The sequence below is a fragment of the Dasypus novemcinctus genome, chromosome 6, assembly GCF_030445035.2.
Source record: "Dasypus novemcinctus isolate mDasNov1 chromosome 6, mDasNov1.1.hap2, whole genome shotgun sequence".
Taxonomy (NCBI): Eukaryota; Metazoa; Chordata; class Mammalia; order Cingulata; family Dasypodidae; genus Dasypus; species Dasypus novemcinctus.
Window position 1 is genome coordinate 80,982,730 of NC_080678.1, and position 21,497 is coordinate 81,004,226.

Consider the following 21,497-nt stretch of genomic DNA (forward strand, 5'->3'; position numbering starts at 1 on the left):
ACCTGTTACCGCCCAGAGAGGGGCGTGTGGTCTTCCGAAGCCCAGGGGACCGTCACTCAGCCCCCATCCGAAGGGGGCGGGAAGAAGCCCCTCAGAGACGGTCGGGGACCCACGTAGCCAGTGGGGTCTCCCTGGGGAGAGGGGCGCTAACGGCCTGGGGGCTCTCGAGCGTGAAGCCGCCCCACAGCCCCCTCCCCGCCCCTCCCGCCCCTCCCGCCCCTCTCTAGGGGCCCGGAGCTCCTCCCAGCATCGCCGGGAGGGGGTGGGGATCGGAGCGGCCCGGAGCGAGTCCCCGGGGAGGGGCGGGCCGAGGTGCAGCGCCCGGAACAAAGGCCCACAGAGGGGTCCTTGAGAACTCGGCTCCCCGGGGGCGGGGGCTGGCCTGGCCCCATCCGCCGCCCCCAGCTCCTCCCCCTGCTCCCCTCCCTCCACCCCGCGACCCGGCCGGCGCGCAGCCCCGGCAGCGCCAACTTCGCCAACTGTTCCCAAGTTCCCGGGCGCGGAGGGCTGGGAGCTGGGTGGGGTGAGGAAGAAGAGGCGGAGGAGAAGGAAGGCTCCGCAGGCGCTTTGGACGCGGTTCAGGAATCCGCTGCCGCCGCCGCCGGAGCGGGGAGGGCGCGGGGCAGGACCGCTCGCTCGCTCGCCGCGCAGCGCGGCGCCCGCCTGGCGCCGATTCCCGCCGGGCGTGCGGACCCGCCGGGCCGCGCCTCCCGCCCTCCCCGCAGCCGCCCCCGGGACGGCGCGGAGCCGGGACCGCGCGGGAGCTGGCGCCTGCGAGCCGCTTCTGCCGCGAGCCTCCGAGCGAAGGGAGAAGTTGCGAGCCTGTGCTGCCAGCGTCGCGTCCCGGAGGTCCGCGGGGAGTCGGCTCCGCCCCGGCCGGAGGAGGCTCGGCGGCCGGGGTAAGTGGAACGGCGGCGCCCCCGAATCGCTTCCAGGGCCGGGGAGGCCGCCGGCCGTGCGCCTCCTCCTCCCCGCAGCCCCCAACCCCCGCTGTCCCGGGTCGGGATCGCGCGCCAAACTTTGCGGGAAGAAGGGGATGAAGCGGAGGGTGAGGGAGGAAGTTCCCGGCCGAATCCCACGCAGGCACCCGCAGCCCACGGCCGCGCTGCCCCCCCAGATCCACGCTGCGCTGCCGGGGGCACAGGGCGCGCCCACACTCAGCCCCCAGACCCGCCGCGCACACGCTCGGAGCGCGCGCCACCCCGGCCGCGCACACGCCACGTACAGACGTTTACAGCCCTGGGAGCGCGGAGGTCTGAGCCTTCAACCAGGCACGTCCTCCGGCCCCTCGGACGAATCCGCGGTCTTTGCAGCCCCCCCGGGGAGAAGGAGTCCCCGGAGCGCCGCGGGCAGGGGAGTGGTGGAAAGTGGTGGCAGGGACCCCGAGGCCGAGGGGCGAGGAAGGGAAAGCGGACATTGCGGTCTCGGCTCCCGGGGCCGGTCAGGCGCGCGGTTCGGTGTGGAAGCTCGGAGTCTGGGTGATGTGTCTGGGTGTGCGCGGCCCTTCCGGAGGCGAGGCCGCGCGAGAGCAGCGAGTGATTCACAACCTCAGAGCCGGCGTGCCGGGGTCGCTCGGCCGGGCGGGTGGGGGCCGTGAGCCGGCCTGCGTGGGAAGCGGCCACCCTTTCCTCCAGCGGATGTGCTTCCTCGGAGGGACTTCCAGACTGGGAAGGGCTGAGGAGATTCCGGCCCCGGGATGGGGCGGGGTTGGGGTTAAGACTCCAGGCTCTTGAAGAAGCCCGAGGGTTCTCTGAAACCTTGATCATTTTCCTTGCACCTGAAGAGGTGTTTGGTTTCTGATGTGTGGTGTCCTGGGGCCCAGGGACTTTCCTGGGTGTAGCACCGTGCCTGGCACGTAAGGGATACTCAATAAGCAGTTGTTTGGTGAATCAAGACACCAATCATTAATACTGATTGTGGATTCAACGATGAGCCAGCCTCCGTGAGCCTGTGCGGGGCTTGTCTTCCTGCAGGCGAAGGATCCCCGTGTGGCTCCAGGGAGTCCTCCTGATCTGTTTGGTGAAGTGGCCCAAGCAGCTTGCTCCCCTGTGCCTCAGGTGCTGGCCTCGGGGACTTGTGTCTTGTCCTTGGCGTCTGCTGCCCTTGAGAGGGGCAGCCTCCTTGCCTCTGGCTAGGCTGGGGGTGGTGTGGGGCTTGCATGGTTGGAGTAGTGTTTGGGGAATTCGTTGTCACCTGCAGCCTGCTGCGACCGCAGCCCTGGAGAGCCTGCAGGCATCTTGAGCATCAGCCTGGGGTCCAAAAGGAGGCCTGAGGGTCAGTATCAGAGGTGACTCGGTGACAGCCCGTCTGGTGTGCCCTGGACCTAAGATAGCCCCACGTGGTTCAGACAAGACTAAAGAGCCCTTTGCAGAAAAACCACAGGATCTCCCTTTCTGAGAGGGGGCTCCTGCCTAGGGGCCACCCGTTCCCCCCCGGCCCTTTACAAGCTTAGTTAGAATAACCTTAGACCTGTAGTCGGTAGAGGCCTCGATGCCATTCACCCTTCCATCTCCTAGCCAGGGGAGAGGAGTGGATAAGTGGGAGAAAGGCTTGGGCCAGGCTGCAGGCATGTGCTAGGGGTACAGTCATGGGAACACGTAGCACTGGGGCGAGGGGTCATGTGCTCTTCTCTCGGGCTCCTGCTGGCTGGAGATGGGTCCTATGAAGCTGTGTCTCCAGCAAGGGCATGGCTCCACAGCTGTGCTGGTGGCGGTAGGTGGAGGGGTGGTCACACACAGTCCCTGCAGAGCCCCGCTGCGGGGTCCTCTGTGCCAGCTGGCGCGAGCTTCCCATAGGAGCAGAAACATCCCATGGGCCTGCAGCTGGGCCTGCACGCCGCCTTGGGAACGTTTCCCTACTGCTGTGGGAAAGGAGGCGGGCAAGGGTGTGGGGGCCGCCTGGGCATGTAATCACAGAGAAATGTACCCTTCCCACCCCACCCCTGTGAACAGCTCTGCTCATGTTCAGTGCAGATTTCAAGCTTCTCAATGGCCTTAATGCAGAGATGAGCAAGTTTTGTGGGCAGTGCCAAGGACTGTGGCCCCAGAGTGAGAGAGGGGGTGGCCTGAGTTTGACCACCCCCAATTTCAGGTTAAACATTGCAGCCAGTCCCTTTCCATATCACCTTTCCACCTTAATTATTCCCTCTGTGAATCGGGGCTCTACATACATTATCTCACTAAGCTCTTACATCCCTGTGAGGCTGGCATTTTATTTCCACTTTAAAGATTAGGAAACCAGAGCTCAGAAAAGCTAAGGAACGTTTTCCCGGTCACACAGCTGGTGAGGGACAAAGCCAAGATTTGAACCTGGGCAGTCTGACTCCAGAACCCACACTGTCTCCACCATGCCAGACTGTCTCTAAGTTCTCCATGGCAACAAGGAAACAACACTGGTGCCACTTACTAATGTGGACGTTGTTTTATGGGTGGAGAAACTGGTCCCGGGGCCTCTTTTTCCATGCGCCCTGCCCAGTCTGGTCTGTACTATGGGCCCAGGGAGTCAAAAGCCAGGTGGTATTAGGCTGCTGGGAGCAGTGGATCAGCAGTCAGGAAACGCCTGGGGAGAGGGGGCTCGGGTGAATACAAGGAGATGCTGCAGTAATTCAGGTGAGAGATGATTAGCGGCTTATCTAGGCTGGACGAAGCTTCCAGGGACAAAGCTTCCAGGTGTCGCCCTCCTCGGAGGTGGGAGAAATTGCCAGGTAAACAGAAACATCTTCAAACGATTCTGTATTGTATTCCTTTCCCTTTTTGGCCTCGTCAAGGGAATCTATTACTTGGGGAAAGCAGCCCGCACCTGCCACCTCCCGCTGGTGTCTTCCCCCACCGTAGAGTTGCGCTCCTCGCGGTGTTTGGTCCTCAGGAGAGGTGGCTGGGGCAGAGGCAGGGCAGCCAGTGGAGGGGAGGGCCACGTGGCTGACCCGGCCACACACACCCCTCACCGAGGGACGGGATCGTGGTGGTCCCACCTTCCAGATGAGGGAGTGAGGCTGAGTGCGCCGCGGTCACGAGAGCAGAAGGGGGCACAGTGGGGGCTCGCGGAGGCCTCCGCCCAGGGATCCTTCGGGTGGGGGAGGCCTGCTGGTGCACGGGGCGGACCTGTGCCTCCCACCCCACGGGGGAGCCAGGGAACAGCGAGCAGGCCCCGCTTCCACCCGGGCGGCTGAGGTCTCAGTCTGGTTGGTGTTCTCTGCCACCCTGAAGGCTGATAGGGGTTACCCTGTGGGGCAAAGGCCCATTTCTTCCCCCCGTCCCCAACTCTGCCCCAAAAGCCTGTGATACAGGGGTCTCTAGTACGGGGAAAGCTGGCACCCTCAAACGGAAGCAGGAGCAGAGGACTGGCACTGCCCAGCCGGCCCCTGCCGCCTTCCACGGAAGCCTACCTGTGGGAGTGCCAGGGGCCTTCACGCGGCGGAGCTGCAACCCTGGAGCCCTTGCCTCCTCTTTTGCTGCCCGGAGTGGAGAAGGGAGACTGGGTGTGGGAAGAAGCTGCCCGGCCCGAGGGCCAGGAGTCTTCTCTTTGCTCTCCTGGCTCTGCCCGTGTCTGGCCCATGGAATTGGGGGGACGGGATGAAGGAAGCCCAGGGAAGGACCCTGAGGGCCCAGGCTGGGGAACTGGAAAGCAGGGGAGCAGAGGGGATCCTAGCTGCAAGGAAACAGGCACAGAGAGGTTTCTGGCTTTCACAAAGTCACACAGGGCAGGACCGCCCTCCTTTTCATTCCTTTCCCAGAAACGATACTCGCCACCTTTCTTCTCTGATGCCTAGAGAGGATAGAGATGGAGCTTGCCTGCACCAAATGCGTGGCTCCTACAGCTGGGTGTGGGTGGCCCCTGGCAGGCCTGCACGGTTTGTCCTGTGCTTGAAGGTGAACAGGCTTCAGCCTTCCTTCTCCATCACCCCAGATCTGGTGGGTGCTTCTGGAACGCCTGCCAGGGTGGAGGGAGGGGCGGGGGCGGCCGTGGGAGCTCCTAATCACACACCTCCCTCTCGAGGCGCCCCCCAGCCTCCTCACAAAGGCGGCTTGTGCACTGAGGGACGGTGGTTTCCCTGGCCCCTGGGAAATCTGTGCTGGGGCTCGGGAGGGCTCTCTGAAAAGGATTTGAAGGAAGAGTTCGGAAAATAAATAACGCGCTCCGAGCTCAGCCTCTCCTGAACGCCGCAAGTAAACAGCACCCTCAGAAGCCAGCCTGGGAAGTCCTGAGGTGGCCTCGCGTGGCTACACCCAGCTCACAGCTGCCTTTCAGCCAGCTCCCTCCTTCCTGGCCCCCCCAGGACCCCTCCATTCCTTCCCCCCAGTCCTCCTCCTTGACTTTGGGAGCCTCCAGTCCTTGCCCCAAAAGGAACCCTGGCACAACACACGGGAGAAGAGTGTGCAGAAGCGTGTGGGAGAAAAGGCCGCGTGAGGGCCCCAGCTCGGCCTGGCCCTGAGTGAGTCTCCCAGCGTGCCCCGCTCAGCGCGGCAGAGCGCAGCCTGGCTGGGGGTGGCTGTGTTTGACTTTGATGGTGGAGAATGGTGGGGCTTTTTTTCCCCCAGTCTTGTGGCATTCTGAGGAAGCTTTGCATGTTAAATATTGGTTTGGGGTGGGTGGGTCAGAGCCCCCAAGGTGGGGGCCCACCTGCAAAGAAACCCTCAAATACATTTACCTTACCGGGGCTTCCCACATTAACGAAAATGTCAGGTTTCTTTGCTTTTAGCAGGAGTCATATCAGCTCATGGTGGTGTTGGTATAAGGTCACGCCACTGATGTAAAGAAGTTTCAAAGCACTAGCGTGTGTTACTATGTCTTTGGGATAGGAAGTAAATTTGTGTAACTTAGTAACTTTGATTTATTTGGTTGATCAACTCTAAAACCCGGCACCTGGTGAGAAGGGCGAGGACCAGCGCTGGGGGCGGGGGGCAGTTCCCGGTACCCACCTCCCCAGGAGTGGCTGAGGGGCCTCTCCAGTGTATGTGGTTGTGCCGGGCTGGGTCAGCAAACCCCGAAACCTCCGTCATCTCAGGAGTGGTCTGTGGCCTCAAGGCTCTGAATCCTGCCTCCAGGACGGGGAGCCACTTTTTCCTGCTGCTGCCACCTGCCAGAGAGGGGGATTGTGGGGTGAGCATCACAGCCTGCAGCCTTGTGGGGGGTGCTGGTGGGCCGACCCGCACACCCAGAACTCCCGGACCAGCCACATGTCGTCGTGGGCAGAAATGCACAAATATCCTGCCCCCTCACGCGGGTACCCCACACTTAGAGACAGCCGGGCGCATTACAGATGCCTACTGCAACAACATTTGCCGGCACACGTGCCTGCGTATACGCACACAGGTACACGAACAGGGACACACGCATTCGGAAAGCCAAATTATGTAGTGGTTAAGAGCACAGAATCTAAAGCCAGATTGCCCATGCTCAAAGGTTTATGGTACTGCTTCATAACTGCATGGCCTGGGGCAAGTTACTTAACCTCTCTGGGCCCCAGTGTCCTAATCCATCAGAGGAGGTTGGTGATAGTAATCTCGGTGAGGGACTGTAAATGAATTAATCTACGGGAGTTTAGAAGTGTGCCTGCCCCTGGTGAGAGCTACGTAGGTGTTAAAATTATTATTCACCACACGCTCCTTCCCGGGAAGTCACAGACCTGAGTGCACAAGCCTTCTCTGAGGGACACCCAGAGACTCAGCAGTGGATGGCATCAGTCTCTTTCTGAGACCTCGTTCTCCAGGATACGTCACGTTCTCTGTACTAGAATCTAATCAGAATTTTTTAGAGAGAGAATCTCATTTTCCTTCAGGAAGCTCATTATTTTGAAACAACATGGCCACAACGCCTCCAAAGAAGCACGTGATTCCTTTAGCAGGAGTTTTCAGATTACGCCCCACGGAGCCCCAGGTCTAGTGGGGACCCCTCAAGGGCCTCCCGAGTTAGCCTCTCTGCACACCCAGCTTTCACCGGCGTGGAAGCTTGAAAGCTGCCATCTCCAGGTCGAGGGACTCCCCGTCCCGCAGGTGCGCCCGAGCCCACGCGGCTACCTGAGGCTGGGTCCCGGCTCCAGTGCTCTCCTCCCCCCTTCCCTCTTCTCACTTCCTCTCCAGCTGCCTCGCCATCTGCAGGATTCTGGAAAGTGCTAACGCGTCTGAGCCAAAGCAGTGCTATCTGAGGAAATATTTTGAAAACAAACCGGCCACCCCTCTGGCTGAGGCGGCACTTATTTTCAGCGAGGAATTTCACAACTCAGACAACACGGGGCGGGGCTGCCGGGCGCTTGGCTGGGCCCTGGAGAAGAGCCCAGGCCTCAGGGAGCCCGGAGAGAAAGAAGCCGGAGAGAAAGAAGCCGGTGGGTCTGTCACCGCCGGGGGAAGCATAGACTGGTGGGAAGGGCCCCAGCTTTAGAAACTTAGACCCTGTGAGTCAGGAAGGGGAAGTCGCCCCACGACTGAAACGCTCGTGACCACAAAGGTCAGGCAGCCTTATCTTATTTTTGTTCTGAGAGATGCTGTTTTCTCTCTTCTTCTTTCTTTTGAATCTGGTACAGCAACCCCGGGGGCAGGGCTTAAGAATGGGGGAGCCAGGACAGCCCCTGTTGTACCCAGAAAATAATAACAGCAGCTAGACACAACCCCCTCCCGGCGCTGTCTCAGGGCCTTCGGGGCAGTCGCTCATTGATTGCTTCCAGAGCTTTTGGGGCAGGTGCTTTTTATGGGAAAACAGAGCTAGACAGACAGCTGGTGGTGCGAGCCCTGTCCCCTGGCTTCTGGGGTCCTGCTGAGAACCCTGCCCCAACACCCCCTGCGTGTGCATCTGTCCTGTTTGAGACTGGGCGGAGAGAGGCACGCAGAGCGCGCCCTTAGTAACCGCGGCCGGGGCGCGCTGCTGCTTTCTCGCCAGGAAGCTCCAGCCAGGGGGCATCGGGGTAGCGTCGGGTCTGGCAGGCAAAAGTTTGAACCTCAGCCTTCTGCACCAGACTCCAGCACCCACTGGCTGACCAGGGCAGGGCCTTAAAAAAGGATTGTACAACGACCTCTTCTTCTTTAAAATAACAGCTTTATTGAGCTATAATTCACCCACCTAAAGTGTCCAGTTCCGTGGTTTTTAGTATAGTCACATAGTTGCACAACTGTTTGAATCGAACACAGTCCTTTAAAAGTAGATTTCATTTTTTAGAGAAGTTTTAGGTTTACAGAAAAAATTGCACAGGAAGTACAGAAAGTTCCCATATACCCCCTACTTCAATTTTTTTTTAATTTTTAATTTTTATTCTTTTGTCCCCCTAGTGCAATTTTAGAACATTTTCATCACCCCCAAAAAGAAGCCTCGTATGCACTAGCAGCCACTCCATTCCCTTTCTCCCTCCTCCCACCAGCCCCAGGCTACCACCATCTAGGGTTTCTCTCTGTGGATTTGCCTCTTATGGACATTTCACGTGCATGGAGTCATGCACCCCGTGGTCCTTCGTGAGTGGCCTCGGTCGCTTAGCAGATGTTTTCAAGGCCTCTTTTGCAGCGTTGGCCATCTGCTTTGCCCTGACCCGGTCTCAGGAGGCCCTGTGGAGGGAGCGGAAGTTAGCGTGGTGGCCTCAGTCTCCCCGATGATAACCGCACCCCGGCGCCAGCACCCAGCTGCTGGGGATGCAAAGAGCCGTGCCCAGTGCGATCTTCCAGGGGGTGTTGGTTCCCCAGCGTCTCCTCCACCTGCCCCCACCTTTACGCAGTGCTCAGGTGTCCCCAGCATCCTTATTTCCCAGGCATACGTCCCACTCTCGGGAGCCGTACCAGGGGCCCAGACCCCTCCCCTTCCCTCCTTTCCTCTGGCCACCCCCTCTTCGGGTCTCAGCATACATGGCACGTTCTTCCAGAAGCCTCCCCGTCCCAAGCCCAGGGCAGTGGTCCTCCCCCGTGGCTGCCTGTGCACCCCTGTCACCACATTGCACCCCACTCTCGTAAGACTGCTGGCTTTGTGGTCTGGGGTCTCTGCCAGGTCGTGCGCTCAGCGAGGGCAGGACAGCGCCTGCCTGTTCGCCCTCGTGTGCCCGCCCTGGAGCCGTGACGGAGGAGGGATCCACTCCCCGCCTCACCCCCGCGCTGCCGGCTGGGAGGATGAATCGGAGCCCGGGAAGTTGTCATCAGGGAGGGACTGCGCCTGGGCAGAGATGGTGGGGGGCATGGGGAGCGGGAGGGGCCCGCTGGCATGGGCCAGGAGCCATGCGTGGAACAGGGGCGGGAAGCAGAGAGTAGGACCCAGGCCAGATGGCCTCTCCTGGTCATGGGCCTGAGATCCCCTCCCACCCCACCCTTTCCTGCCTTCCCAGGGGCTCCCCTTTGAATTACTTGGGCGGGTGGATTGTTGGAATATGGGCCTCACCTCTCAGCGCCTCCAGCAAGGGAGGGCCGGTCCTGTCCCCAGTGTGGATGACCATAAACCTCTCCAAGGTCCAGTCCCAACCTCCAGGCAGGGGGGGTGCATCGATTTCCCTGAGCAGAGAGAAGGACGCCTGCCTCCTGCGGGGGGAGGAACGGCTCTGTGGTTCCAGCTCCAGTGCTCGGAGCCGCGCCTGCAGAAGCAGGGGCCCCCTGAGTGCCGGCTCCTGACCCACACCACCCCCACACCAGGGGGCTGGCCGGGCATCGTCTGTCAGGGTCCTGTGTGCCTGCTCCTGCATGAACCATGTCGAGTGGACAGAGGGAGGGGGTCAGGGGAGGTCCCTCAGGCTGGAAAGGGGAGAGGAGACTTGTTTAGGGCCAGCTGTGACGAGCCGGCAAAGGTGACCGTGAGTGGGGACCTAGGAAGGCCTCCATGGAGGAGGCGGGCACTCAGTGAAGCAGGGAATCCAGGGGGAAGCTGGAGAGGGGCAAGTGCAGGGTGCATGCAGGGAGCAGTAGGGATCCGGTGGGACTGAACTGTAACGTGTAGGATGCGTGAAGGAGAGAAAGTGGGAAGGAGGGAAGGAGTGGTGCTGGAGAGAGCCTGCCTGTGTGGGAGACCCAGCTCCCACTTACTGGCTGTGTGGCCATGGCCAAGTTGCTTTACCTCTCTGTCCTTTAGTTTCTTCATCTGTAAAATGGAAATACTAATGGCACCTACCACATGGTGATAGGAAAATAAATTAGTGTTTAGAGCAGTGAGCACTTAACAAAGGTTAGCTGTGAGACTTTTATTTTATTTTATTTATTTTTTTTTTTTTTTAAGATTTATTTTTATTTATTTAATTCCCCTCCCCTCCCCTCTCCTGGTTGTCTGTTCTCTGTGTCTATTTGCTGTGTCTTGTTTCTTTGTCCGCTTCTGTTGTCGTCAGCGGCACGGGAAGTGTGGGCAGCGCCATTCCTGGGCAGGCTGCACTTTCCTGGGCAGGCTGCACTTTCTTTTCGCGCTGGGTGACTCTCCTATGGGGTGCACTCCTAGCGCGTGGGGCTCCCCTATGCGGGGGACACCCCTGCGTGGCACGGCACTCCTTGCGCGCATCAGCACTGCGCATGGGCCAGCTCCACACGGGTCAAGGAGGCCCAGGGTTTGAACCACAGACCTCCCATGTGGTAGGCGGACGCCCTAACCACTGGGCCAAGTCCGTTTCCCTTTTTATTTTTTTAAGACTTAAAAATTGCAGTTAGAAAGATAAGTTGAGGTCAGATCATAGAAGAGTCTTGAATGTCATACTTTCCATTTACTCAGTACCTGCCAAGTGTTTTACAGACATGCTCAGTAAGCCTGATATAACCTTCAAGGTTACTAGCAATGACTCCATTTTACAGATGAGGAAACTGAGGCTCAGAGAGGTCGAGTACCCCGCCCAAGGTCACTCAGTCAGGAGAAGTCAGTGGCAGTAATGAAACCAGGATGAAACCAGGTGCCGCGTGGCACTCAGTCTTTCTCCAACACGGAGATTGGAGAGACATGGCAGGGGCGTGTGGGGGACATGCCTAGGCTGGGCTCGTAGCCAGGAGCAGAGCTCGGGTTTCTGGGGCAGGGAGGGCAGGGGGCGATAGGGGAAGGAGAGATGCAGGGCACTTCTGGAGGCCGGGAGGACCGGGAGGTCTGGAGGCCTGAGCACACAGCCGGCTGGTCACAGCCCGGGGCAAGCCGTTGAGTCATTTTGGAAAAACATGACATCACTGGGTCTTGCCGCCTGCCATTTGCCGCCTACCTGCCGGTCTGCCCCCTGTAGTTCTCCCGGTGGTTTCGTTTCGGGGCCAAAAGCCCTGAGAAGAGTCTCTCGCCCCAGGCAGCAGGGCCAGGCCAGCTGCACCACTTCCTGCCCTGGCTTCCCCTCCTGAGCCTCTGTCTCCCACTTTCCCACCTCTCCCCTTCCTGCCAGAGCCTCCACCCCAGTCCCATGTCTGAGTGCTTCTGAAAGAGGTGATGGGTGCAGAGAGCTTTCAAACAGGCTTCCGTACCAGCCCCTTAATTGGGATGCCAGGTGGAGAGGGGACAGCTCATGAGCCTGTGTCAATTTTTTTAAAAATTTTTAGTCGGTACTGGGGATTAAACCTGGGACCTCTTACATGTGAGGTAGACACTCAACCACTGAGCTGCACCCGCTCTGCTTATAGATATGTAACAGTTATTTTAATTATCTTTTCCTTCACATTTCTTCTTTTTTTTAATTTTTTTTTTTTTTATTTTAGAGGGTACTGGGGATTGAACCCGGGACCTCATACCCTGGGAAGCAGGTCCTCAGCCACTGAAGTACACCTGCTCCTGTGTCCAGGTTTTACGGTTACTTTCCTTTGAGAATGGTGCCTGCTATTCTGTTGGAATCACTTCTGAAAACAAAGCTTAGTTGAGCTGTGTGCCCAGCACTCTGCCACGTCCTAGAGAAGATCCAGAAGCTGAGTATCCGCAGAGGACACCATTGAGAATCTGAGGCATCTTTACGTACCAGCCTCCAGAGGCAGAGAACTCTCTTAGCATCAGTCCAACTGCCCGAGGTACCCCATTTTACAGGTGCAGGGGTGAGTAGCTTGTCAAGGTCACACAGCCCATGCTCAGCCCACAGCTGCCCAAGCCCAGAGCCCATGCTCTTGCCGCTCTGCCAGCCAGCCTCCAATGGAGCCACCAGAGAACCGTAAGAAGTGGGGTGTACCCAGCCTAAGCCTCCCAAATTGTGCAGTTTAGATAGGAAGTGCCAGAGGAGTTTTCATCTGAGTGTGGGTCACGCCCCAGAGCTTCCTGGAGATTGTAGATCCATTTTGAAGGCAGCAGAGAGCACCCAGCCTCCTTGGCCACGCAGATCCTCTGATGTGGCTGGTGGGGTGCGGGGGTTTCTTTAAAATCCCATTGCCTCTCCTCTCTGGAAGGAGCACAGGAGCTCAGAGGCGCGCCTGTACTGTCACCTGGCCCAGACCCGGACAAAGAGAACGGGTCAGGCTGGGGGCCCAGGCCACTGCAGCTGCTGCTGTGCTCATAGCTCCCCCCACCCTGCCCCCTGCAGCTGGCGGCTGGCACAGCCTGGGAGGCAGGGCTGGTCTCACCTCACCACAGCCCTGCTGGGGAGGCGTGATTATCCCCATTTTCCATATGAGAACACTGAGGCTCAGGGAAGTTTTGGCCTGCCTGAGCCACCCTCGGCCAGAAAGAGGAGGAATGGGGACTCCATCTTCAGAGAGAGGGACAGAGAGGCCCTTTCTCGCTGACGGAGCTGCTGGCTCCACTGAGGAGCCTGCCCTGTCCTCAGGCTTGCGTTTCTGATTCATTCTGTGGTCCGTCGTCAGATGGGTCCCTCTGTTACAGGGCGAATGACCCTCTGGGATGAGAGAAAAGCTCTTCTTTCCCTCGGGCGATGAGTCACCATTTTTCCTGGCACACATTTGAAGCCAGAGGGGCCTCTGCCAGGCCTGGGGGCAGGTTCCTTCTCTCCCTGGTGCCAGCTCCACCCTGCCCTGGCCATGCCCGTGGCGGCAGAGGGTCTGGAATGCCTCTGTGAGGTCCGGGTGATTCCCCAGCATCAGCCCCCCTCCCCTCAGCAGGTGGGGGGCACCCCTCCCGCCACGGCAGTGAGGGGAGCCCAAACCCGTCACTCCCATCATCCTCTGTCTCAGGCCCAATGACTACAATAATAATTTATGGAGAGTTGTCACTTTTCTTTCAGAGAAGGTAAACTTTTAAACAGACTCTAGGAGCAGTTTTGCTTGTCACTGTCCCCAAGTTTTCCTTTCTGAAATAGGACTTTGGTTTTGCCCCTACTGACATTTGAAAGCCTGTTAAAGGAACTATTTAACACGAGGAGTCTAACCTCAAAAGATTTTGCCTCTGCCTCTACCAGTAGAAAACTGGTACCTAACTTTCATTTTATTTTTAGTTTAATTTTATAAAATAAGTAAGGCATGCCCATGGTCCGAATTTTAAAAGGTACACAGAGGAACATATGGTGAAGTCTCTATGTCATGCCTGCCCCAGACACCCAGGTCTCTCTACAGAAGCAGCCGGCATTATGAGTTTTTTGGGTGTAAACTGCTTTTAAACTGTCCAGTTTTATTTTTATTTATTTTTAAACTATCCAGTGTTAAAACCATTAAAATCCTACTCTGTCAGGCTCTCTGCTCTACCATGAGGTAAACCGAGGCACCACCTGGAAAGTAATGGGCCCTGGAAATAGGCCAACTCTGCCTGAGGACTGTTAACATGATAATCACCTACCAGCATTGCTAAGTGGCCGCCCCCTCCCAGGCCCCCGCCCCTCAGCAGTCACCTTTGACTCCACCCACACAGCGTGGCGGGGAAGCTGGCAGCCCCTCGTCCCCTGTGGCTCTGGGGGGGCCCAGCCCCTGCCAGTTCCCTGGGCTTGCAGGCCTGGCTCTGGGTTAACCCAGCCGTCCGGCCCCTCCACCTCCTTCCCCTCCTGGTGGCTGGGCAGGGAGCGGCAGCTGGGGCCTGCGGGCTCAGCTGATGTGTCAGGACCTGGCAGTGGTGATGTGGCTAGACCAGGCTGCCCCTCGGCCAGACTGCGGCCAGACTGCATGTCCATCATCCGAGTTCCCTAGGGCTGGGGCTCCCACAGGAAGGGCCTGCCCTTCGCCACGCCCATCCTGCAGGTGACCAAAGACTACCGCTCCCCCCCCTGCCCCTGCCCCATCCCCAAAGCTTGAGCTTTGAAGTGTCTCCCACAGACCTGGCTCTGAGCCACCAACGGAGAAGTCCGTGCAGCATTCGCTAAGAGGAGCACTACCACCGTGTCGGATTGATGCCTGCCTCTGCGCCAGGCTCCGTGGCACGCATTTTATGAGCGTTGTCGTTTAACCCTGTGAGGTAGCACCGCTGTCCCCTTGGACAGAGGAGGGATGAGGCGGGGCAGGCCGGCCACCTGCTCGGGTCACACAGGAGAAGATGCTCAGCTGTGCTCCAAACAGCAGCCCGGCCCGTCACGGGTTCCACACCCCACTGCAGGGCTGCCCTGGAGGGCTTCGAGGAATTCCGAGATCAGCTCACTTCCCCCAGCAGGTAGCAGGTGGGTGACCCCTCATTCCCCCCGGCTCCAATAACCAGACTAGTCAGAACAGTAAGCCGCCCTCTGTGCGCTTTACTTGGTGCAAGGCTTTGCTCTGGGAGCTTTTCAGATATTCACCCTGGAGTCCTCAAAACGCCCGTGTCCTGTCCTTGTGCCCTTTTTACAGACAAGGAGGCTGGGGCACAGCAGCCCGTGTTTGAGGGCCATGAGGGAGCAGCCCCTCTGAGAGTCCCTGGTCAGCACTGACCTGTGGGCCAGAAGCAGGAGTTGGAGGCACAGCTGGTGAGGTCTGTGGGCCCCTCCCCCAGGCTTCTTCCCCCATCCCCCGTGTCTGACCTTGGGGTCCCAGTGTCACGGGGAGGTTCAACAACATACCAGGTTCTCCTTGGCCCTGGAACAAATTCCTTCTCTGCCCTCCGCGTTTATTGGAGGCTGCCCGACAGCCCATGCACCTAACTCTAGTGAAGGTGGAAAGTGATAAATATGGCAGGAAGCAGCCAGACAAATGGTGCTAGGGGTCAATGTGCTTGAGGTCTGCTCTCCAGCTCTTTGACCTTGGGCAGGTCACTTAGCCCTCTGAACCTCTGTGTCTCATCTGGATAATGAAGGAAAAGAGGTTATAGATCCAGCCTTCACACAAGAGGCACGAAAGGGCTAAGGGAGAGGGTGACAGCTGGGGGGGCGGGTCGGTGCTAGTCTCCCCTGGAGACTATGGCTGTGGGGGCAGGGTTGCCCAGGGGATGTATGCCGTAGGGGCTCAGCCGTAGGGGTGGGTAAAATTTGGCCAGGCACAGACAGGGAGGAGGTGGCATTTTAGCAGGTGCTGGCCCAGGGCTGACGGCTGCCTCCCTCCCTTCTGGGAGTGCCTTCCCTCTTGTGAATTTCCACAAAGAGATGCATCCCCTGCTTTGTATTTGTTTAAGGAGCAACTATATTGCTTTTATAATAGTAATAAATGCTCAACATGCAAAATTCAAACAAAATGGGTAAATACTGATAGAAAAATAACAAATCACCCATGCGCCTACTACCCAGACATATAATCGATTAGTTATTTGGTCCACACACTTCTAGACAATTCTCTAGATACTTGTACATAGAAGGAGGAGGCAGTGGAGGGACAAAGCTATAGGAATGGGAAAAATACACCATGTAATTTCCTTTTAGGCCAGCATCGTAAAGCAGTTGTCTGCCCTGAGAGCAGATCCAGCAAGGATTCCTTTGGAAAGATTGCCTGCCGCATCCTTCTCGTGTTAGTCCCCTGCACGACTGCCTCGCGTGGGGCCCGAGGGACCCACGCCAGGATCTTAAAACCTCACTGATTCAGAAATATGACAAAAGGGGAGCCAGTCTAAATTAGTTCATTCTGGCTCTAGAACAGTGGCTTTCATCCTTGTTTGTGACGAAAATCTGACACAGGCACACACAAGGCAGAAACGAAAGTTTTAATGGAACTCATATTTATACTGTGATGCGCTCTGATGTTTTCTCTTCTTTAAAATTCTCGCCTATTAAAAAAACAAAAGTTTGTCGGATCCACCAAAGTGCTTTCACAACCACTTTGAAAAATATCACTTGGACCAGCAATATTCAAACTTGAGCACGCCCTGTATCGCGTAGAGCTTGTTAAACCAGCTTGCTGCGCCGTCCCCAGGGATTCTGACCCAGTGGATCTGGGCTGGGGAACTGGAATTCCAGCAAGCTCCCAGGTGGCACTGGTGCTGCCGTCCCCGGGGCCCCACTTTGAGATCCACCTTCCTGGAATATATTTTAAGGCAATATGCTCCCTTGGCAGAGACCCCCCGGGCATTTGCTTTGCTGAGCAGATGAGAACTGCTGACGGTGGCACAAGCACTGTGGGTCTCCGAGATTTCTGAGAATGCCGGTCAGGCATTTTTGGGGTTTTAAACACTCTCCCTCCTGGAAGCCGGCTTGCACTATTGATAGAAAGTGCGGAGTGATGAAAGGTCTGGAAGCCAAGGAATGTTTATGCCCAGCCTCGGTGGAATGACCTGACTCTCAAATCCCAAACCCGTGGAACATAAAGTCCTCTCAGCTGGAAAACACTGTTCTTCTTATAGGCCGTGAAAGGAACCATTTACTATGTGGAGTTCACCTTTTTGTTTTTTTTAAAGGAAAGAAAGTGGGGCGAGCGTGGCCACCGCCAGGCCGTCCCCCCTTGCCTCTGGGATGGGGTCTGGGAGGTTATTGGCTGCCTCGGGATTCCCAGCTTTAGCCGGAATGCCGAGACTGGTCTGTATCTCACCCTGCCTCCGTCCTCCTACTCGGGGAGCTCTCAGCCCCCAACCCCAATCCTCCTCCTCTGTAGCCTCTGCTCCCCCATCCCCCTGCTCACACTAGCTCGGGCCCCCACGGCCCTCTCCCCAGCCTTACAGCCCCCCAGAAGTCAGCCTTTGGCTGGGAGCAGCTTCACGAAGAGGGGAAGTGTTAAATGGGCACAGAGCCCCTCTGTTGCGTTAACAATGGCCCTTTCATGGTGGAATTCTGCCCGGGTTGGGCCCCCTCTGACTGGGCTTTTGGGGCAGGAAGGATGCCAGCCCACCGGGCCGCAGTTTCTGGGTGTGAGGTTGATTTGGAGGCCTCAGCCTCTGTCTACCCACAGAACCTCATTCTCTGGACCCTGAGACAGCAGGGAGAAGCCCCTCCTCCCTTGCCCCTCTCACCCTAACCCAGAGGGCAGTCGGGGTCCCAGGATTGATTCAGCTCCGTCCAGTCCAACGAACATTTATTGAACAGCTCCTGGGCCCTGAGTTATGGTGTTAAGTAGCCGTGGGGAATACTGATAATTGTTGCTCTGACTTCAGCGCTGGTTACAGTCACCCCAGCCCTGGCTCCCCCAGAGAGTCCCTGGGGAGCTGACAATTCAGAGGCACAGACCCCCTCCTCAGAATCTTCAGGGTGAGCTCAGCCACTGACTGGTATTTTTTAAAAGCTCCCAAAGTGATTCTCGCCCCAGCTGGGATTGTGCACCCCGGCCTCCCATCAGGTACACACCGGGCTCTGCTTCGCCTGTTGTCAACCATTCAGTGAGGCAGGTGCTTGCGGTAGGCTGAACAACGCCCCGTGGAGCTGTCACGTCCACATCCCCAGAACCTGAGACTAGGTTCCCTTATGGGGCGAAAGGGCCTTTGCAGGTGTGATGAAGGATTTTGAGGTGGAGAGATTGTCCAGGATTATCAGGATGGACTTCTTTAAGGGAAGCAGAGGGGAATTTGACTGTGGAAGGGGAATGCCAGAGCAATGAAGCCTGAGAAAGACTCGACCAGCCTTTGCTGGCTTTGAAAAGGGAGGATGGGGCCACAAGCCGAGGAAAGCAGGCGGCCTCTAGAAGCTGCAGAGGGCAAGGAAACATTCTCCCCCAGAGTATCCGGAGGGAAAGCAGCCCTGCCGACCCTGAGTTCAGCCCCCTGAGACTCACTTCGGCTTTCCGACCTTCAGAACTGTAGGAGAATAAATCTGAGTTGCGGTGTTTTAAGCCACTACGTTTGTGGAAGTTTGTTGCAGCAGCAATAGGAAATTACTAGAGTGCTCTCACTAGCCCCACCTTGCAGGTGAGGAAAGAAGTGACGTCACAGCAAGTGCAGAGCTGGAGTAGGGAGGACTCCGGTGTCCCTGACCTTCATTCACTGCTCTCTCCAGCTGCCCACACTGCCCCCAATTTGGAGCCAGACAGACATGGTTCAAATCCCAGCCCTGCCGTGTTCTATCCTAGTGTCCTTGGAGTGGAGACCAGTTGGAAAGACAGAGGGGCCAGCGTGACCCCTGGAATGCTGGGGCAGTTGGAGCTTGCTTCTGGAGGAGTGGAGCCCATGAGGCACTCTTGCTGGTGTCCTCTACTCCTCAGACTCTCGGGCCTGCTTGGTGTTCGGGCTCTGGACTCCCATTCAAAACCCCAGGGTAGGGCCAGGAGCAGCACTCTACTTCCTGTCATCCTGGCCAGCAACAGCCACTTATCTGGAGCGGTCAGCAGGCCCCCATTTCCTGGGAGGCCGGCAGTGGCCTTGTGCCTGCAAAGCACGTTCCCTCTAAGACTCTCCAGGAACTCTGCATTTGGGGCCCCGTGTATTTCTTGGGGAGTATGAGACACAGATGTCCGGAGAGTCATCCGTAGTCACAGAGCCAGGGTGGTGACAGGTCCTGGAAGACTGTGTTCTGACCAGGACTCTGCTCTGCCCACTGCTGCACAGCCCCTTCCTTCTGGCTAAATCTGCTTGCTCAGCGATACAGCAAAGTAATGGAATTCGTGGCCTGTGCAGCCAGACTGCCTGGGCGTTCGAATCCCAGCTCTGCCATGTAACTTGGGGCAAGTTGCTTTGCTTCTCCTTGCTTTCATTTTGTTTTCTGTAAGATGGTGTATTAGTCAGGGTTCTTCAGAGAAACAGAACCAACAGGAGATTTTAAATATATTTATATATAATGAAAGATTTATATATAATGAGAGATTTTTATAGGAATTGGCTTATGTAACTGTGGGGATTGGCAAGTTTGTATTTAGGGCAGGCCACAAACTGGGAACTTTGAAAAAGGTGATTCTGTTATAAAATCTGGCACATCCCAACTCTGTAGGGCAGGTAGCAAGCTGGAAACTCTGATGAAAGTGAAGTTGTATTCCCCAGCTGGCTGAAGAAGAGACAGAACTCCTCCGTTCTGACTGCCAGATGAGGAGGCATCCCTCATTGCTGAGGGCAAGCTCCTTTGTTGGTGGTGGACGGGACCAGTCGTAGATGCAGTCAACTGACCATGTTAGACCCTCACAGTCAAAACCGGGCCAGTGCTTGGTTGCTTTCAAACAGTTGGACACCATAACCTAACCAGGCGGGCATGTGAAATGAGCCACCACAGCTGGGGATAATACTACCTTCCTCAGAGAGTTGTTCTAAGGATGAAATACATTTATGTGCATGAGATGCTTGGAATAGTGCCTGCTTCAGAATAAACATTAGCTTCAAGTTAATAAACATTAGCATCAAGTCTTCCAGTGCAGGGACTGTGTCATTTCCTCCTCTTTTCAAGGCCTGGTCCCATGCTTGGCCCAGAGTAAGTGCTCAAATGGATAATACTTGTTGAATGTGAGATTTTATCATTGGAAGGTTCATTAGGTACTTTCCCAAATGTTCTCACTTCCCCCATTTTTACCATTTTCAAGTATATAATTCAGTAGTTTTAATTACATTCATGATGTTGTGCTATCATCACTATCCATTACCAAAACTTTTCCATCACCCCAAACAGAAATTCTGTACCCATTGAGCAATTACTCCCCATTCCTCCCCTCACTCCCCACTCCTGGTAATTTCTAATCTGCTTTCTGTCTCTGTGAATTTCCATATTCTAGTTATTTCAGGTAACTGAAATGATATAATGTTTATCCTCTAGTGTCTGGTTTATTTCACTCAACATGATGTCTTCAAGGTTCATCCATTATAGCATGTATCGGTGTATACCTAGAAGTGGAAGAAGAACCTACCTGCCAATGTTTCCCATCATTCCCACCAACCATGTACAAGGATCCCCATTTTTCACATTCTTGCTTGTTATTTTCCATTTTTAAATTAATAGCCATCCTAGTAGATGTGAAGTGGTATCTCATTGTGGTTTTGATTTGCATTTTCCTAATGATGATGACGTTGAACATATTTTAATGTGCTGTTTGGCCATTTGTACACCTTTGGAGGAAATGTCTGTTCAAGTCCTTTGCCCATTAAAATTTGGGTTGTCTTTCTGTTGTTGAGTTATAGGATTTCTTTATATATTTCTGGATATTAAACCCTTATTGGATATATGGTTTCCAAATATTTTCTCCCAGTCTGTAGGTTGTTTTCTCACTCTCTTGATGTTGTTCTTTGATACACAAAAGTTTTTAGTTTTGATGAAGTTCAATTTATCAATTTTTTGGTTGTTGCTTATGCTTTTGGTGTGAAGTCTAAGAATCTGTTGTCTAAAACAAGGTCCTGAAGAAATTCTCCTATGTTTTCTTTGAAAAGATTTATAGTTTTAAGTCTTAGTTAGGTCAGTGTTCCATTTTGAATTAATTTTTGTATATGGTGTGAGGTCGGGGTCCACTTTCATTCTTTTGCCTGTGGATATCCAATTGTCCCAGTGCCATTTGTTGAAGAGACTATTCTTTCCCCATTGAGTGAACTTGGCACCCTTGTCAAAATCAATTGGCCATAGATGTGCAGGTTTGTTTCTGAACTCTCAGTCCTATTGCTTTGGTCTATATGCCTGTCCTTGTGCCAGTTGCATATAATTTTGATTTGTACTTATGTGCTCTCTTTAAGCAGTTGCTCTGAACCTTTTTCTGCTGTACTACCCATAGTAATTTATGTTCACACTCCAGGGGACTTGTCCAGAACCCAAAAACATTTTGTAGGGAAGCCCTAATACTTTTTTTTTTTTTCCTGTATTTTTGGCTGTTGTTCATAAAAACATATGAAAGCATGTAATAATATAAAACTAGATGTTTAAAGATCTTTGCCAGCTGTGGTGTGGAGTGAATCGCAGTGGTTCTGTGCAATTTCCTAAGCTAGCTATAACTCTACTTCCTCTCTTATTCATGAAAGCTCAGCTAAGCAAGGGAGAAAGGTGTAATTTTAAAGATAACCCTGCATTCATTGCAGTTCTTTTCAAAAAGTAAAATTTTTGCAGACTTTGATGCTTTAACTATTTTTAGCATCCTCACAAAGAATTGTGGCTTGTGGTGCTTTGCTCAGTTAAGGTCCTTATGGGCTAAAAATTAAAGGTTTGGAGGGCAGAATGCATGGGCATGCATGCTTGAATGGAAGGTTTATGTAGAGGAGAGTTGGGATTTGGGCTGGCAGTGTGGTGTCACATGGTAGAATGCTGAATTAGGGGCTAGTGAGGAATTTTGTTTGGTAGCCAATGGAGATTCTCTAAATTGGGGGAGGGGGAGAGCAGAATGGGTTTTACCTCAAGCCAAAGACAAATGAATTGGCACTGCATTGAGAAGATTTATGGGGCTACATCCAATCTTAGCTAAAAATAGGATGCTGATTGATTAGTAATGTCTGTCTCAGGCACAGGACTGCTGAGT

The 21,497-nt window shown here is 55.3% G+C and overlaps 1 protein-coding gene across 1 annotated transcript in view; it reads left to right on the forward strand.

Annotated features, from left to right (window-relative positions):
* The first annotated feature begins 712 nt into the window (after positions 1-712).
* Positions 713-21,497, forward strand: part of CHST3 (carbohydrate sulfotransferase 3) — a 38,215-nt gene continuing 17,430 nt past the window's right edge. The window contains exon 1 of the mRNA XM_058298992.1: positions 713-899. The gene's annotated coding sequence lies outside the window, so the exon portion shown is untranslated. The remainder of the gene's footprint in view (positions 900-21,497) is intronic.